Genomic DNA, 17,620 nt, shown 5'->3' on the forward strand with positions numbered 1-17,620 from the left:
TTGTTGTAGTTGTTATTGTTGTTGTCATTGTTGGATAGGACAGAGAGAAATGGAGAGAGGAGGGGAAGACAGAGAAGAGGAGAGAAATATAGACACCTGCAGACCTGCTTCACCGCCTGTGAAGCGACTCCCCCTGCAGGTGGGGAGCCGGAGCTCGAACCGGGATCCTTATGCCGGTCCTTGTTCTTTGCGCCACCTGCGCTTAACCCGCTGCGCTACAGCAAGACTCCCGATTATTTTTATTTTTATCAAACCATTGCTCAGCTCAAGTGCATGGGGATGTAGGAGACTGAACCAGTGACTTCGACATCTCAGTCATGAAGGTTTTTCTTTCATAAAACTGTATTGTTATTTCCCCATCCCTAAAATTATGTTTTATCTTTAAATATTTCCTTTTTAATAAGTGTTTTATTTTTCATTTATTTGTTCCCTTTGTTGTTGTCCTTGTTTCTTATTGTTTTAGTTGTTATTATTATTATTGTTGTTATCACTGTTGGATAGGACAGAGAGAAATGAAAATAAGTAGGCAAGGCAGAGAGGGGTAGAGAAAGACAGACACCTGCAGACCTGCTTGACTGCCTGTGAAGCAACTCCCCTGCAGGTGGGGAGCCGAGGGCTCTAACAGGCATCCTTAGGCCAGTCCTTGCTCTTCACACCACCTGTGCTTAACTCACTACACTACTGCCTGACTCCCAGATATTTCCTTTTAATTTTTAATCACAGAAATATAAAGACAGACTGGCAGACAGAGACTAGAGCCGTGCTCATCTATGGTTTATGGTAGTACTAGGGATTGAGGCTGGGACCTCAGAGCCTCACACATGTAGCTTTTGTGCAGGAACAATGTGCTGCCTCTACAGTTCAGAAATATTTTTTAAATGTGTACAAAGGATTGGAATAGAACCAACTGGATGATTGCAGTGTTTGTGAATGATATCGAAGTGTGTATATAGTTAATTACCTTGTTACAGTCGAAAAAAATGTGATTAAATTCTTATCCAGCATATATTTTTTCCATTTTATTGTGGGGTTAATGGTTTATAGCATAATTGTCTACACGTGGCCACATCTCCCCCCACAGGTGATAGCTGTCTAAAGAATACTTTCATTCCCAACCTATGCCCCCAAACTCCTCCAGCTCCAAATCCCATTCCTTCTCTAGAATCCCTTGCTTTGGTGCAGCACACCACCCTTAGTCTGAATTCCATGCTCTGTTCTTCTATCTGACACTGTTTTCAGAGGTACACCCACTTGTGAAGTCACCCAGTGCTCTTCCTTCTCTTCCTGATTCATCCCACCCCGCATTTCCCCTCATTTCATCAAAGGGGAGCAAAATTTAGCATTTTTCATTTTCACTTATTTATTCTAATCTTATTTAGTTTTATTAGTGATGTAATAAATATCAACAAGAATGTAAGATAACAGGAGTACAATCCCATGTATGGACATTTCCCACCACAAGAGTTCTATATACCATCCCCTCCATTGGAAATTTCTTTGTTTTATAATTCCTATGGGAGTATAAACCAAAATTCTTTTTTTTCTTTTTGCCTCCAGGGTTATTTATTGGTGGTGTCTGGTGTCTGCCCTATGAATCCACTGCTCCTGGAGGCTATTTTTCCCCTTTTGCTGCCCCTGTTGTTTATTGTTGTTGTTATTATTATTGTTGTTATTGCTGTTATCGTTGTTGGATAGGACAGAGATAAACTGAGACAGAGGGACACAGAGAGGGGGAGAGAAAGAAAGACACCTGCAGACTGGCTTCACCACTTCTGAAGCGAAGCCCCTGCAGGTGGGGAACAGGGGTCTCGAACTGGGATCCTTACACCTATGCAGAATGTGAAAGGTCTGGCATTTGTAATTGCTTCACCACAGACCATGGGTGTTGGCAGATCGATTCATACCCCCAACCTGTCTATTTATTTCTGGTGTGAGTGGAGGGCTCTCTGGGGAAGTGAGGTTCCAGTACACATTGGTGATGTCATCTGCCCTTTGAAAATTGTATTTATTTTGTCTTTCATTTTTTAATGAGAGAGAGAGAGAGAGTGAGGAGAGAGAGGATGGAGAGAGAGAGAATGAGAGAGAGAGAATTACTAGACCACTGCTCTACTCTGGCTTATCCTAGTGCAGGTGATTGGACCAGAGATCTTAGAGTCTCAGGCATGAAATTCTTTCACATAATCATTATGCTTATCCTCAGTCCCCAAAATTTCAATCTTTATATGAGAAAAAAATTATGCAGAAATGTTTTAGTGCAGATGAATGGGCAAAATCAAGTGAACCACATAGTCTACTCACAGACATGTCATTCATTGGCAGACCACCATAGTCATCTTTATAACCTTAGCAACACCATATCACTGTCACCAGCTGCAGCTCCACCAATATCACTGTGATCCACAGAACATCTAAAGAGAAAAAGCAAGGAAAACTCATATAGGAAGATAGGAGATGTGTAAACTGTATACAGTGAAATAAGATAGAAAAGATAGTAAGCATAAGATGAGGGAAATGGCTATACTCCTTTGGAATACAACTGCAAGAGGCCTACTAGCTATCTTCAGAATGGAGAACCCAAATCTTCATCTGCACTATTCTAGCCTGTAGGTTCATGATTAGTCAGCAATTTGTTTGGCTTTACATGTTAACTGTTTTTTCAGCCACCACGTTCCAGATGTTACCATGATGCCTACCGGACTTGCCTGGACATACAACATCACCAATGAGGCCTACTTTCCCAGAGCCACACCCAGTAGGGAAAGAGAGAGGTGGGCTGGAAATATGGATCAAACTTTCAAAGCCCAAGTTCAGTGGGGAAGCAATTACAGAAGCCAGACCTTCCAGCTTCTGCATCCCACAATGACCCTGGGTCCATGCTCCCAGATGGTTAAAGAATAGGAAAGCTATAAGGGGAGGGGATGGGATACAGAGTTCCGGAGGCGGGAATTGTGTAGAGTTGTACCCCACTTATCTGGTGTTTTTTTTATAAGTGTTTCCTTTTTACAAATAAAAATTTATGAATAAAAAGATAAGGGAAATGATCAAGTGAGTAAAAAAGAAGAATTTAAGATAGAAAAAGAAGAGGGAAACAGGCTGAGTGGTACAGCATCTGCTTGAGCACAAGAATACACAGGTTTGAGCCCTTGATGCTAACTTGCTGAGGGACAGCTTTATGAGAGGTGTAGCAGTGTTGCAGGTCTCTCTCTCTCTCTCTCTCTCTCTCTCTCTCTGTCTCACTTTCTCTCTCTCTCTCTTCCCCTCTCTCTCTCTCAGCTTCGTTCCTTTTGCTCTAAATTTCTGACTGTCTCCACCCAATAAATGAATATAGTCAGAATTATTAAAGAAGGGGAAATGGTTAGGATAATGAAATAAGAACTAAAATAGTTGAAATGACTTCCAGTTGAGGATAGGATGCAGTACAGATAATGGATGGTGGATTTGATTCTGAATTTGAGCTGCCAAGTTCAATTCCTAGATTCATAGGGCAGAGTGATGCTCTCACCCAACCATTCTATCTTGTATTGTTAACGTTTGTAAACAAAATATTTTGCCATAACATGTATAATAATCATAAATAAATATTAAATTCGTTTAAATTAAGACAAAATTTTACATGTGTACAAATTACTGTATTTTAGGTTTAGTGTAAACTATTAAGCCCCCAATAAAGGAATGAAAAGACACACATTTAACATTAACAAACTATTTATTTTATTTTATTTATTTATTTTTTATTTTTTTATTTAAGAAAGGATTAATGAACAAAACCATAAGGTAGGAGGGGTACAACTACACACAATTCCCACCACCCAATCTCCATAACCCACCCCCTCCCATGATAGCTTTACCATTCTCTAACCCTCTGGGAGCATGGACCCAGGGTCATTGAGTGTTGCAGAAGGTAGAAGGTCTGGCTTCTGTAATTGCTTCCCCGCTGAACATGGGCGTTGACTGGTCGGTCCATACTCAATTATCACCCATAGAGCATTCCCTTCCACAAAGTAGGCTCTTCAAATCACTGCTCATCCTAGGCTAAATATGGGCCTCGGCTCACATCAATTTGATCTTCATGGATTAGCAGCTCAAATGTGCATCACACACATGGCGAAGCAGTACAATATCAAGTGAGATTTTCTGTCTCTGCCCAAATGACTCTTTAAACCAATGAGGAAGAAATATAACATTAGTATTAGAAAATAAAAGTTCTATAAAATGAACAACATATAAGATCTACTGGGGAGCCCACAAACTGCCCCCTTGTGAGTTGCTCTATTTTCATGGCTTATTCCACATGCCTTCCTTAGAACATGTAACCTGACCTTAACCTCCAAGTCCATTCTTCTTACCACCTACCTGCTTCAGACCTTAGAGAGAGCACTTCCTTTCCAAGATCCCAGATCCAGTGCCACATGGCTGCTCAAGAAAGGTCAAGCTGAAGTCCCCAGAGAAAGGGAAGGCAGATGTCAGCAAGTCCAGAAAGATGGTACCCAACCTTTGTTCTTTACCAGGAAGAGTTCCTGGGAGTCATCAGTGGGTTTGCTGGCAGGTGAGCTCAGCCCCCTGCTCTGAGTGGATAGGGCCTCAGGGGCTGGGCCACACCCCTGAAGCCTGTGGTACAGATGGAACAATCGCTGCCAAACAGGGAGAAAGAATAAATGGTGTCTGAATATTGTGCCTGGCTTGGAAATGTGTCAGAAGAAAGCTGAATTTCCCTGATGCCTCCATTTCTCAGAAAATGAACCTGACAGTGAGGAAGCCTGTGACTGCACCTCTTGCTAGGGAGCCTATTTGTGCAGAGAAAGAACAAAAGAAAAAGTTTGGTTGGTGGTATGTAGTCACATTCTCCCATATGGTTAAAAGAATTACCACTTTGTCTCAGTGGATTATGTATGGCTCATTCAAATATCCCTGCAACTTACCTAGCATGTGTCTGGGAGAAGGCCCATGACCATAAAGTTCTCCTCTCAGGTCCCAGTGGAATGAAGACATCAAAACTTACCTGGTTACCTCCAACCACAGTTGCTAATTAAAACCATCCTGACCACCCACTAGAGCAGTTGCATCAGGCAGTAGGAAGTATCTTTGTTCAGTAACCGCAGTGAGTTCTGAGAAATGACAGCAATTCAAAGACACAACCTCATGGATAACTCCCTGAGCATTTGGGCCACTCTTGAGATGGCTAAGGACTGGGATCCAAACAGATACATGTGGATTCCTCTCTGTAATAAACTTCGTGCCCCTTGACACTTTTTTCAATTATTTATATAGTGGAAATATTGACAAGACCATAGGATAAGAGGGTTACAGTTCTCATCTGCTCAACTCTGTATCCCACCCCCTGCCTTGGATGTTATCCTATTCTTTACCCCTCTGGGAATATGGACCCAGGGCTATTAAGGGGCGCAGAATGTAGAAGGTGTGGCTTCTATAATTGTTTCCCCACTCTACATGGGTATTGGCAGTTCAATCCTTACTCCCAGCCTCTCTCTCTCTCTTTCCCTAGTGGGGCAGGGATCTGGGGAGGTGGGGCTCCAGGATACATTGGTGGGGTCATATGCCCAGGGAAGTCAGGCTGGAGCCCCTTGACATTTTTGACAGACAAATGAAATACTCAATGATGATTCCTTTTTACACTCTTGAGCTTGACTACTAAGAGTATAAGTCAACAGTTGCATTTTCAGTGCTCAAAATAGAAGTGTTAGTGGTTTTCCCTTGGTCATGGAATGCCCTGTCCATCTTCCAACACATTCTGATTCTACTTATTTATTCGGACTTAGTGTTTGCAGAAAGGAATTCCCACTGACTTTTTCCCATGTTCATTTTGTAACCTGACACCTTATTCTATTTCCAAATAATTCTCATAAGCTTTTGCTGGATTAATTAGGGTTTTCTTTGTATCCTATCACATCATATGCAGATAGTCACAGTTTGACTTCTTTTCCAGTCAATGTCTTTAATTCGTTCCTCTGGCCTGATTGACATTGCAAGAAATTCCAACATTATGTGGAATAATAACAATCATAGGAAACGTACATCCCTACTATCTGCCCTAAGTGGAAATGCTTTCAGTTTCTCACAATGTAGTATGAAGTTGCCTATTGGTTTGTTGTATATGGACACCACTAAGTTAAGGAAAATTCCATCTATTTCATTTTTGAAGTTCTGATTATGAAAGGATGTTGGGTTTTATCTAAGGCTTTATCTACATCTGTTGAGATAATCATGTGGTTACAGTTTTATTATTTTTTAATTGATGCAATAGATCATATTGACTTATTCACATATACTGAACCAAAGTTCTGAAAAGTTGGTTTGAAACATGCAGACAAGTAGAATTGAACCACTACACACACACACCACACACACACACACACATATGCAAAAAAACTTTAAATGAATTGCGGACCTAGGTTTTAGGCCAGAATCTATCAAGGACTTAGAGGAAAATATTGGCAGAACATACTTCCATCTAAAGTTTATAGGCATCTTCTGTAATACAAATCCAATTGCCAGAGAAAGACTAAAGCAAAGAGCAACAAGCATAACAACAACAAAAGGGACTCCCTAAAATGAAAAGCTTCTACACAGCAAAGGGAACCACCTCCCCAACAAAGCGACTCCTTTCAGAAGAGGACATGATCTTTGCAGGCCATACATCAGACAAAAGACTCATAATCAATTATATCAAGAGCTCCCCAAATTCAGCAAAGAACAAAGAACCTCCTAACAGATGAGGAGGACTGAATGTCAGGAACATCAAGGACTAGGCAGCACTTGCATGTCAGGGGTAGGAAAACAGGCTTGCTGAAGCCTGTATATTAGACAAGCAGGGAAAAAGGTGAGGGTTTCACAGATTTCGTCATGACTCTTGGCATGGCTGCACAGTCACAAGGTCAGAGAGATCAAAGCAAGGCCCTTAGCTTATCAAGTTGGATCAGAGTGTCTGCAAGAGCCGGCTCCTCCCTAGTAAGCCAGAGTGTGACTAGCAGGACTGAACTGGTGCTTAGGCCTGTGGCCCGTGAGCTGCAGTAGCTCACTGCTGGGGTGTGATCCTCTAGTTGGCCTGACTTGGGGGCTTGGAGGGCAGTGATCTGTCAGTGGACCTGGATGCATCTTCGGCTTGTCTCTGAGTTCCTTTGAAGCTTACCAGAGAACAGAGAGAAGTGGGCTGTGAACTGTCTGCATGACTTCGCTGCTTCCTGCAGAAACCTGTCTCAGTGTTTTGACCAATTCCATTGTCAGTCAACCTGAAAATGGTGGATGGGTGCAGCATGATAGAACTGCATTTTCTGTGAGGAAATCTCACCCTAGGCTCCCTATGAGGCAGCAATTCTAGAATGGTAAGCACAAAAAGGTCACCACTCGCTGAAGGCTCAGATGCCACTACTATTATGATTGTGTCAGTGTAGTTTCTCAGAGGACAGCCAGCTTTGTGAACACTCATAGGCTGTCTTCAAAGAAGTGCCTGATTATGGTGTGGATGTCCTGTCAGAAGTGATCTGCTGAGTGTTTCTCGGAGTCAAGTCAGACTGCGAAGCACAGATGGACAGGTGGCTGTAGCCTGTGAGTTCATGTCTCGATAACACCAAGCCTCATCAGAGTTTCTCTAGTTTCAGGTCCCTTCCAACTGAAATACTGGATTGAACAATTGTCCACAGTCTTTCATTCCTTTTATAACCTCAGGTTGCCCTGGACGTGGAAAGCACTATTAGATAAGTTGATATGTGAGGGAGAGGCTATGTCTGCAGGAAGTGAGCTCACAGTTCTCATGCCTGGTGTGAGTAGAACATGGAACCCCTGTAACCAGGCAGGTACATTGGCCCCTACCCAGTTCATTTCACTGGAATCTTTCCTGCGTGAAAATGTTCTCATGCTGTTTTCCCAGTTTCTGGAGAAATAGGCACCAGAACACCCCCGAACAGAGTCCAGAAAGAAATTGCTTTTTAAATTGGATATTATGTCTTCCTTGCTGTGCCTGCACTCAGGTAAAACTGTGTGTCCTAGAGTAATCCGGATCAGGATTCCTCTCTGAGCTCTCCAAGGACAGCTTCCCTTGCAGTTCTCTCTCTCTCTCTCTCTGTGTGTGTGTGTGTGTGTGTGTGTGTGTGTGTGTGTGTGTGTGTGCATCTGTATGTCTATGTGTCTGTTTAGGGGCTGGGTGTGGGGAGGAAAATCCCATGAGGACTGTTGAGGTGAGGCCGAGGCAGGTGGTGGTTGAACCCGCGGTCTTTCATGATCATTGCCCAAGACAGGAGGGTAGGATTGAAGCAGTGCTCTGGAGCCTCTAGATGAGCTTATGGAGCCCAGGCCCTCAAGCTGCCAATTTCCCTCCTTGGTGTGAGTGTGTCTGGAGTGGAATGATGGAGCTCTGAGTGAGAACCAGCAGGGACAGCCAGATGGGCTGCAGGCTCTGTGCCTGGCTCCAGGAAGTGAGGTAGGAGCTGCTCTGTGGGGATATCTACTCCATGTTCTTCGGTCAAGGCAGGTGCAGGTTGCAGGTGCCTCTATCCACCTTCCTCCCTCTCTTCCTTCTCCTTTTCGATTTCTCTTTGCCCTTCAACTCAACCAAGAAATGGGAGACATGGCCAGTAGTAGGTATGGATTTCTGTCATGGTGCCACTGACTCCACAATGATAACACTGGTGGCAAGAAAACATTGAGAGAAGTGGTCCGGGAGGTGGCGCACTCGTAAAGCTTGGACTCTCAAACATGAGGTCCCGAGTTTGATCACTGGCAGCACATGTGCTAGAGTCATGTCTAGTTCTTTCTCTCTCCTCCTATCTTTCTCATAAAAATAAAATCTTAAAAAAAGAAAATTGAGACAGAGAGAGAGAGAGGAGACAGAGATTTCCTCAGGCTAATTAGTTTGTATATATTTAGTTTGTAGTTGACTAGAGATGGACCTGCTCTAATGTGCTGTCTGCTGTCTTCTGTAGGCAGAGGAGGAGGAGGAGGAGGTGTGTGTACCCTCCAGCCTGTGTGTGGAGCAGCCGAAGGCAGTTGCTCAGGCCAAGGGTGAGCCCAGAGTTTACGTGGAGCAGCTGGCTGGCCAGGAGGCCCCCATCCTCCAAGAGGTACCTGGTCCCTTCTCTGATCTCACTGGGGATGTGATTTGGGTGGTGGTTTATTCTGCACCCCGTTTAGCATGTTCTCATGTCACTGCATTTTGGTTGATGAAGTCCTTCTGAGTCCTGTTCAGTGCCATTTCCCCTGAGATTAGGAGGCTGCTGCAATGACACCCTCATGCAGGGCTTTGAAATCCCTACTTGCCATTTCCCTCCAGTCTGTCAGATGTTCACTGTCATCCTCTGTCAGTGCTTTCAACAGCGGGGATTAGAGTGTGTCTGAATGTAGATTTTACTCACATTATTGGCAATGGAAATGGCTCCAAGACCTGCTATGTTGTGATGTTTTTCTCTGACTGAGGAGAATGAGGAAGAGCATCTAAAGAAACTTGTTTGCCTGCAGGTGGAGCAGCTGAATCCAAAGGAGGAGGAGGAGGAGGAGGAGCAGGAGGAGGAGGAGGAGGAGGAGGAGGAGGAGGACGAGGACGAGGAGGACGAGGAGGAGGAGGAGGAGCAGGATGAGGAGGAAAAACCTGAGTGTGTGAGGTTGGAGGAGTTATTGCTGGAGGAAGAAGAGGAGGAAGAGGAGTTGGTGTGTAGGGCGAAGAAAGAGGAGGAGGAAGAGGAAATGGTGTGGATGGTATTGGAAGAGGAGCAGGAGAAGGAGAAGGAGCAGGAAGAGGCAGAGGAGGAGGAGGCGGAGGAGGAGGAGGAGGAAGAGGAGGAGGAAGAAGAAGAAGAAGAGAAAATGGTGTGGATGGTGTTGGAGCAGGAGGAGGCAGAAGAGAAAATGTTATGGATGGTATCGGAGGAAGAGGAGGAGGAGCTGGAGGAGGAAGAGGAGGAGGAGGAAGAAGAGGAGGAGGAGGAAGAAGAAGAGAAAATGGTTTGGATGGTATTGGAGGAGCAAGGGGAAGAGGAGGAGGAGGAGTTGGAAGTGGAAGAGGAAGAGGAGGTAGAAGAGGAAGAGGAGGAGGAGATAGAGGAGGAGGAGGTTAAAGAGGAAGAGGAGGAGGAGGAGATGGAGGAGGAGGAGGAGATGGAGGACATTGAAGAGGAAGAGGAGGAACTCATGAATAACATCAAAGAAGACCAGCCAGTGGTGGTGGCGGAGCATGTCAAAGTAAAGGATGCTTGCACAGGGATCGACGAATATTTTTTAACAGCTTCGGAAGAGGAATTTTCTAGCGAGGTGAGTGACAAATTGACTGGAAGGAGGGGCCTGTGCTCATGGGGCTGCCCTGCTTGCTGGGGGAAGCTCATGTGGAGTTTGGATGACGGTCTGTGCAGTACCTTCTCCACAACTGTTCTTACACCTCTGGTTTGTCAAGTGTACAAATATCTAAATCTGTGACCAGCCTGCTATGCTGAGAGTCTCTGCTTCTGAGATGGTAAAAATGTTAACAGGGTTTTGTTTTTTTCTTTTGAGCTTCTATGAATATTTCTGGGTGGGTCACACAGATACTTGCTTAGAGGAGGTGCAGAGGGAACACGCTGAACAAAGGTTTTTCTTCAACTTCGATAGACACATGTGTCTGAGCTTCCAGCAGCCAAGGCAGCAGTGGCTCACCAAAAAGAAGTAGTAGAGTTCTCCAGTGAAAGCTTTTTTCTTAAAGAAAGCACCAGCTAGATGATCTGATGGAGGCTGATGCTTTCCTCTCTGTTAGCAGGATGAAGAACACTACCTCAATTCAGACTCTGAAGACACCGAATCCTCGGAGGGCCAGGTAGATGCAGAGAACCTACTGTGGCTTCTCTCCCTTCTGGAGGAACGAGACCCCCTGGTGGAGGTTGTGACCACACTCAAGATTTCCTCCATTTATGAGGTGATGCCGGGGTTTCCTTTGGGGATTGTGATTTAATTTTGCCTTGTTCCTAGACCTGGTTCACAGTGGCTCTTATACAGGTTCACTTCAGCCCGTGAGGTAGCTCAAATTTTCTTTAAGGTTGTTTTTGAGGGATACTGACTAACTCTCCCACTTATCTTTTTCTTATTTATATTTACACAAAGGCCAAATATCTTACTTAGAGAGAAGTTAGATCATTTGCATTTTGTGTCTATTTACAAGTAATGTGTTGACTGGGGAGAGAGAGAAAAATCAAGAGGAAAGAGAGATTTAAAGAAGCAAAGAGTAGGATACCTGCAGCATTTGATACCTTTTGTAAAACTTCCTCTCACAGCTGGGGATCAAGGATTTCAACCTGTGTCATGGACCATGGGAATGTATGGGCTCTTACTGGTATGCCACCATCCCACAGCCTGTTTTGCAACACCCTGAGATTTCATTTTCCACGAAATCATTTCCCTCCATGGAGAGAGGGATTTCTTTGAGTTCTAGACCCATCAAGTCTGTTTAGGAGTCTCAGGACTGCCCGATTAGTGCCCCAGCTGGAGGAACAGCCTGATAGTGACTAAAGAGTCATCGTGAAAATATGCCAGTCTGTTGCCCATATTCAGCTTTTGCAGTCCTTGCTTTGCTAAGGTTAGCTTTGGCGTGAGTGAGAGAGCTGTAATAGGAAGTAGGTGATGAGGGTATCTAAGTCTATGTGGACACTATTTCATTATACACTTGATACTGACTCACTACAGACTATTGTGTATTTTTGCCTTTAGGTCTATATTTTGCCCTAATTTATGAATACATGTTAATATATGCTCAATCTGGTAGGCCCTGGCCTATATCTAGCTTTTGGTATGTCATTAGGAAGTGAAGCTCCTGGAATGGACGTAGAGAATACAATGAAAGCCAAGGTCTCACCCGAGTGATGAGGGTGAAGGGTTGGCAATCCATGCCTTACCTCTCTGTACCAAGTCTGAGGTGAAGCATGCTGAGATGGTACTCATTGCATTGATCAGGTTGGAATCGGTGGATGCAATATCATTTAGCCTCATTGGAGAGAAGCATGCAGGGAAGTGAGCCCCACCCAGAGGTATCAGGATTGGGAGAAACATAGGCTCTATAGAGGAAAGGGAGATTCCTGTTGTCCTAGGGTTTAAGAAGACTTCCCTATGGTTTTGTTAATTTATCCTCTCTTAAAGAATTTTTTTTAAATAGAAGACAATAGTTATTTATTGCAATAATCACATTGTTTGGCAAATGGGTAAACTTTGAAAAATCCCTTTGTTTGGATTTGTTATATCATACACACCAGCACCATAATTTATTGCCTTTGACATTATTTGCATATAGCTATGCTACCAGCTTCTTTTGTTCTCCCTGGACAAAGCTTATAAGAGAGTCAACCTATCAAAGACTCAGCCTATGTATTCAAAAGACGCAGTCTGTGCTTTAAATAGTTTGAGACATCCAATCAATTTTCCCCTCTCAGACTAAATAAATAGTGATTTAAATGACTACAAATTGATAGGAGTGTACTTTACACAATTCCCACCTCCCCCCCAAAAGTCAGTGTCACATCCTCTCGCTCCGCTCACCCCCCAGTCTCATGAAGTTGAAGATCCACCCTCACCCTCCACTCAGGGCTTTTACTTTAGTGCCCTACTACAAATTTAGTCAGATCTTGATTTGAGTTTCCCTTTCTGTTCTTCTTTCTCAACTTCTGTTTATGAGTGGGATCATCCCATACTCGTCTTTATCTTTTTGACTTAGCTGACTTAACATAATTTCTTCTGGCTTCATGCAAGATGGGTCAGAGTAGGTGTGTTGACTGTTGTTTATAGCTGCGTAGTATTCCACTGTGTATGTAGACCACAGCTTTCTCAGCCATTCATCTGCTGTTGGGTACTTGGGTTGCTTCCAGGATGTAGCTCTTATGAATTGTGCTGCTAGGAAAATAGGTGTACACATATCTTTTTGGCTGGGTATTATGGTGTCCATCGGGTATGTCCCCAGCAGAGGGATTACTCGGTCATATGGAAGGTCCATGTCTAGCCTTGTCAGAGTGCTCCAGACTGCTCTTCAGAGAGGCTGGACCAATTTACAATCCCACCAGTAGTGCAGAAACGTTCCACTGTCCCCACACTCTACTCTCTCCCGCATTTGTTGCTGCTGTCCTTTTTGATGTATGCCATTCTCACAGGAGTGAGGTAGTATCTCAATGTTGTCTTTATTTGCATTTCCCTGACAATCAGAAACCTGGAGCTATTTTTCATATGTTTGTTAGCATTTTGGATGATCTCTGTCGTGAATCTTTTGTTCTTATTCTCTGCCCACTTTTTAACGGGGTCATTTGCTTTTTTGGTGCTAAGTTTGCTCAGCTCTTTGTATACTTTGGTGATTAGTCTCTTGTCTGATGTTTGCATGTGATGATCTTCTCCCATGGTGAGGAGTCTCTTTGTTTGTGTGATAGTCACTTTGGCTGTGCAGAAACTTTTCAATTGGATGTATTCCTACTGGTTTGTTTCTGCTTTAGTCTTCCTTGCAGTTGGCTTGGTTTCATCAAAGATATCCTTGAGGTCTAGGTAGGAAAGTGTTCCACCAATGCTTTCCTCTAAGTGTTTGATAGTTTCTGGTCTAACGCCCGGCCCCTTGATTCATTTGGAGTTGATTTCTGTTTCTGGTGAGATAAGGTGGTTCAATTTCATTCTTCTGCATGTTACAACCCTGTTTTCCCAGCACCATTTATTGAAGTGAGCCTCCTTCCTCCATGTAATCCTTTGCCCCCCCCCTTTTCAAAGATTAGATGTCCATAGTTGTGGGGGTTAGTTCTGGGCTTTCAATTCTGTTCCACTAGTCTGTGTGCCTATTTTTGTTCCAGTACCAGGCAGTTCTGATGATGATGGCCTTATAATATAGCTTGAGATATGGCAGTGTGATGCCTCCATTTCTATTTCTTTTCCTAAGATTGTTAAGGCAATTCTAGGTGTTTTCTGGTTCCAGTTAAATGACTGTAGTTTTTTTTAATAGTATTTTGTTTTTTTAATATTTATTTTATTTATTTATTCCCTTTTGTTGCCCTTGTTGTTTTATTGTTGTAGTTATTATTGTTGTTGTCGTTGTTGGATGGGACAGAGAGAAATGGAGAGAGGAGGGGAAGACAGAGAGGAGGAGTGAAAGATAGACACCTGCAGACCTGCTTCACCACCTGTGAAGCGGCTCCCCTGCAGTTGAGGAGCCGGCCTCGAACCGGGAATCTTATGCTGGTCCTTGTGCTTTGCGCCACCTGATCTTAACCCGCTGCGCTACAGCCCGACTCCCCATGACTGTAGCTTTTATCCTATTCTCTTAAGAGGAAGTATGGTGTAACTTTGCTGGACATTGCATTACATTTGTATATGGCTCTAGGGAGAATATTCATTTTGAATATATTGAGTCTTCCAATCCGTGAGCATGGGATGTCTTTCTATTTCTTGGTATCAGTGTCTATTTCCTTGAATAGGGACTCATAGTCATAAAGATGAAAGCTCATCTGGGAGCCTGCTAGGACCAGCTCTCCAAGCCCTGGGGAGTGGTTATCTGGTGGAGGGGAGGGATGGCTTCAACAATAATCAGAAAATGTCTTTTCTTTTTCCTCCATTTCCTAACCCAACTAGAGTCACAGGACCCCTCCTTGGTGTCACAGGTAGGACTTCTTGTTCACCGTCCTGCTCACAGCCCCATATCCTACCCTATCCGGCTCCTGATGTAAGAGCTCATACCAGCAGCTGCCTCCAAGTCACCATCTTGGCTCCACCCATTTCTCTCCTTTTCTCACAACCCATTCCCCATTGATTTCTGGCTGTCTCTATCAAATAAATAGGAAAATACAATTTTAAACATTTATAATTTGCATGTTTATATCATGATGCCTTCTTTTTCATTGTTAAGTGTTTTGAATAGAGAGAAATGATTGACACCAAGACACAAAGTATAGCTTACAGGAAAATTCAAATCATTGGAGCCAGGCGGTAGCACATCTGCATAAGCACACACATTACAGTATGCATGATTCCAGGTTCAAACGCCTGATCCCCACCGGAAAGGGGAAAGCTTCACGAATGGTGGGGCAGTTCTGCAGGTGTCTCTGTCCCACCTTATCTCCCCTTCCCCTCTCAATTCCTCTCTTCTCTATCTAATAATAAATAAAAACCCTTTAAATAGTTAAAAAAGAAAAGAAAATTCATATCATTTACCTCATCCAAAGCTCTGCGTAGCACCCACCCTCTTCCTGGCACTGCACTGTGAGCTCCAGGTGTCTGTTTTGTCCATCACTCTCACAGACATCCTGTGGGATTTGACTGAGATTGTCACCCCAGCTCACAGACCAACAGGAGCTGGCCTCGAGGTCATGCACTGCACCAAGGTGACATGACATAGCAGCCACTACTAAGTGCACAGGCAGGAACTGGATCTCAAAGGTGAAGAAAGCGTATTTTGACTCCTAACAGAATTCAGTCATGATAGACTGTAATATGTCCTTTACTTAGCAGGACTGATGTTTTTTTTGCTGTTGTGTTTATTTAATGTATCTGTCAAATGGAAAATATCAACAAAACTACAGGATAAGAGGGGTAAAGATTCCACATATTTCCCACTACCAGAGTTCTGTTTCCTGTCCCCTCCATTGGAAGCTTTCCTATTCTTTATGTATCTGGGTGTACGGATCCAGTATCATTGTCGGATGGAGAGGTAGAAGGTCTGGCTTCTGTAATAGCTTGTCCACTAACCATGGACATTGGCAGGTCAGCCCATACTCCTAGCATGTTTCTATCTTTCACTATTGGGGCAGGGCTCTGGGGAGGTGGGGTCCCAGTGTACATTGGTAAGGTTTTCTCCCTGGAAGAGTCAGGTTGACAACATGATAGCATCTTCAATTTGGTGTCTGAAATAGCATTGAGATACATAGAAGAACATTTTTTTTAAATAATCTGCAATATAAAGACAGAAATATAGGAGCTAAGATTTGAGATTTCCATCTTGGAAAGAATTATTAGAAATAATTTTTCGAAATATTCCAAGGGGCCCATGACATTACTGATGATTGCCGGAGCCTGAGAGCTAACATGCAGGTCAGCCAAAGGTATAACCTTGGAGGTGGCATCAGGGTAGAAAATAGAACTTGAAAGCTGCATCAGGAAAGAGAGTAGCTCCCAAGCTGGTGCTTTTTTTTTTCCTTCTATCAATAAGATTTATAAAAAAAGTCTGATTTTGACATAAAACATTTCTCATTATTTTATGTGGAGACTATTTTTGGACCATTAGACTGAGCAAGCTAAATTCACCTCTTAGACCTCTGATAAGTGATGCCCAGGTTTGAAATTGATGAAATTACCAATCCTGTACTCTAGACTGGATGACATTTCCAGCAGGAAGTTCATTTGTTTGAAAACATCTCCAAGGACTCTTCTGTAAATCAGATCTCTTTGGTAGGAGGTGGTAGGTGTTTTTGTATGTAGAAATCAATCCTGTGAAGGTACTTTTTCTTGGAAACATAGATTCAGAAGCAGCCACGAAAGCTGTCATGCATGTCCTTGAAGGATTCACTAGAAGAATGTGCCTTGATTTCATTCTAGTCCGTTGAAATGGGACTGCCCAGAAGATCACTAACACCGTGATGCTTTGCTCTGATCTTGTAGACTGAAGAGGAACGAGGACCACCAAGACGACGTGGGGAGGTCCATACAGGACTGTCCTTCTCCTTTCTCCTTCAGAACAGACACACTGGCATGCAGTTAGAATTATCCATCACTGCACGCAGAATTGCAGAGAGGGTGCGTTTCTTTCTTTGGTGATGTATGGGGGAGCAGAGGTGTTCATTTTGAGGGAGATTTAGTTCCTGTATCTGGTTTCCCATTGACCATAACTCTGGGCATTCAGGGTTGAGGGAGTTTGAACAGAGGTTATGCAAACAGGCTCCAATGACCCAGCTTCAAAGCCCTGAATTAGTTAAACAAACAAAAATACTTAATGGTAAATCATTCTTTCCTTGTCTGAAAAAACAAACAAGATTATCAAAAATAATTTTATCCTGTTACAGTAGTTTTGAATACACACACACACACACACACACACACACACACACACACACACACACACACAGGTTTACAAAGCTCACCTTCTTGTATATGGTGCTGTGTTTGGACTTGGAACTTAGGTATGTTCTTCAGGTTAGGTCTTTGCCACAGCACTGATCTATCTCCTTGGTTGAAAATTTATTATGAGACTTCTTTGAACATATTAAGGAAAGCACTGTGCCCTGTGAGAGTTGCACATTGACATCAATATGAAGAACATAGACATGCATTCTTAGAATGAAAAGTTGCCATATATTAGTTCTTCCATCCACAATGATTTCATGTCTGCAGCATATATTTTATGTGTTGTATTAAATGGGCATGAGTGGGAAGTGTTTTGACTTCTGTTCTATTTTTGTAGACTGAGAATGCAAGTCTTGAAGACACTCCAGATGAGGAAGGACCAACATTTCCTCTGGCACTGCCAGCATGCCCTCACGAGGGTGACAAGCGGGATGAAAATCATCCTGCGTAATAAAAAGGACATCTCTACAACCCAAATAAGTAAATTTAATGAGTCAGTGTCTTCATTTAAAGATTTAGATAAAGAGAGAAATGGAGAAATGAAGGAAGTGGCATCATCACTACTTATAGAATTCCT

The sequence above is a fragment of the Erinaceus europaeus genome, chromosome 9 (assembly GCF_950295315.1).
Source record: "Erinaceus europaeus chromosome 9, mEriEur2.1, whole genome shotgun sequence".
Lineage (NCBI taxonomy): Eukaryota > Metazoa > Chordata > Mammalia > Eulipotyphla > Erinaceidae > Erinaceus > Erinaceus europaeus.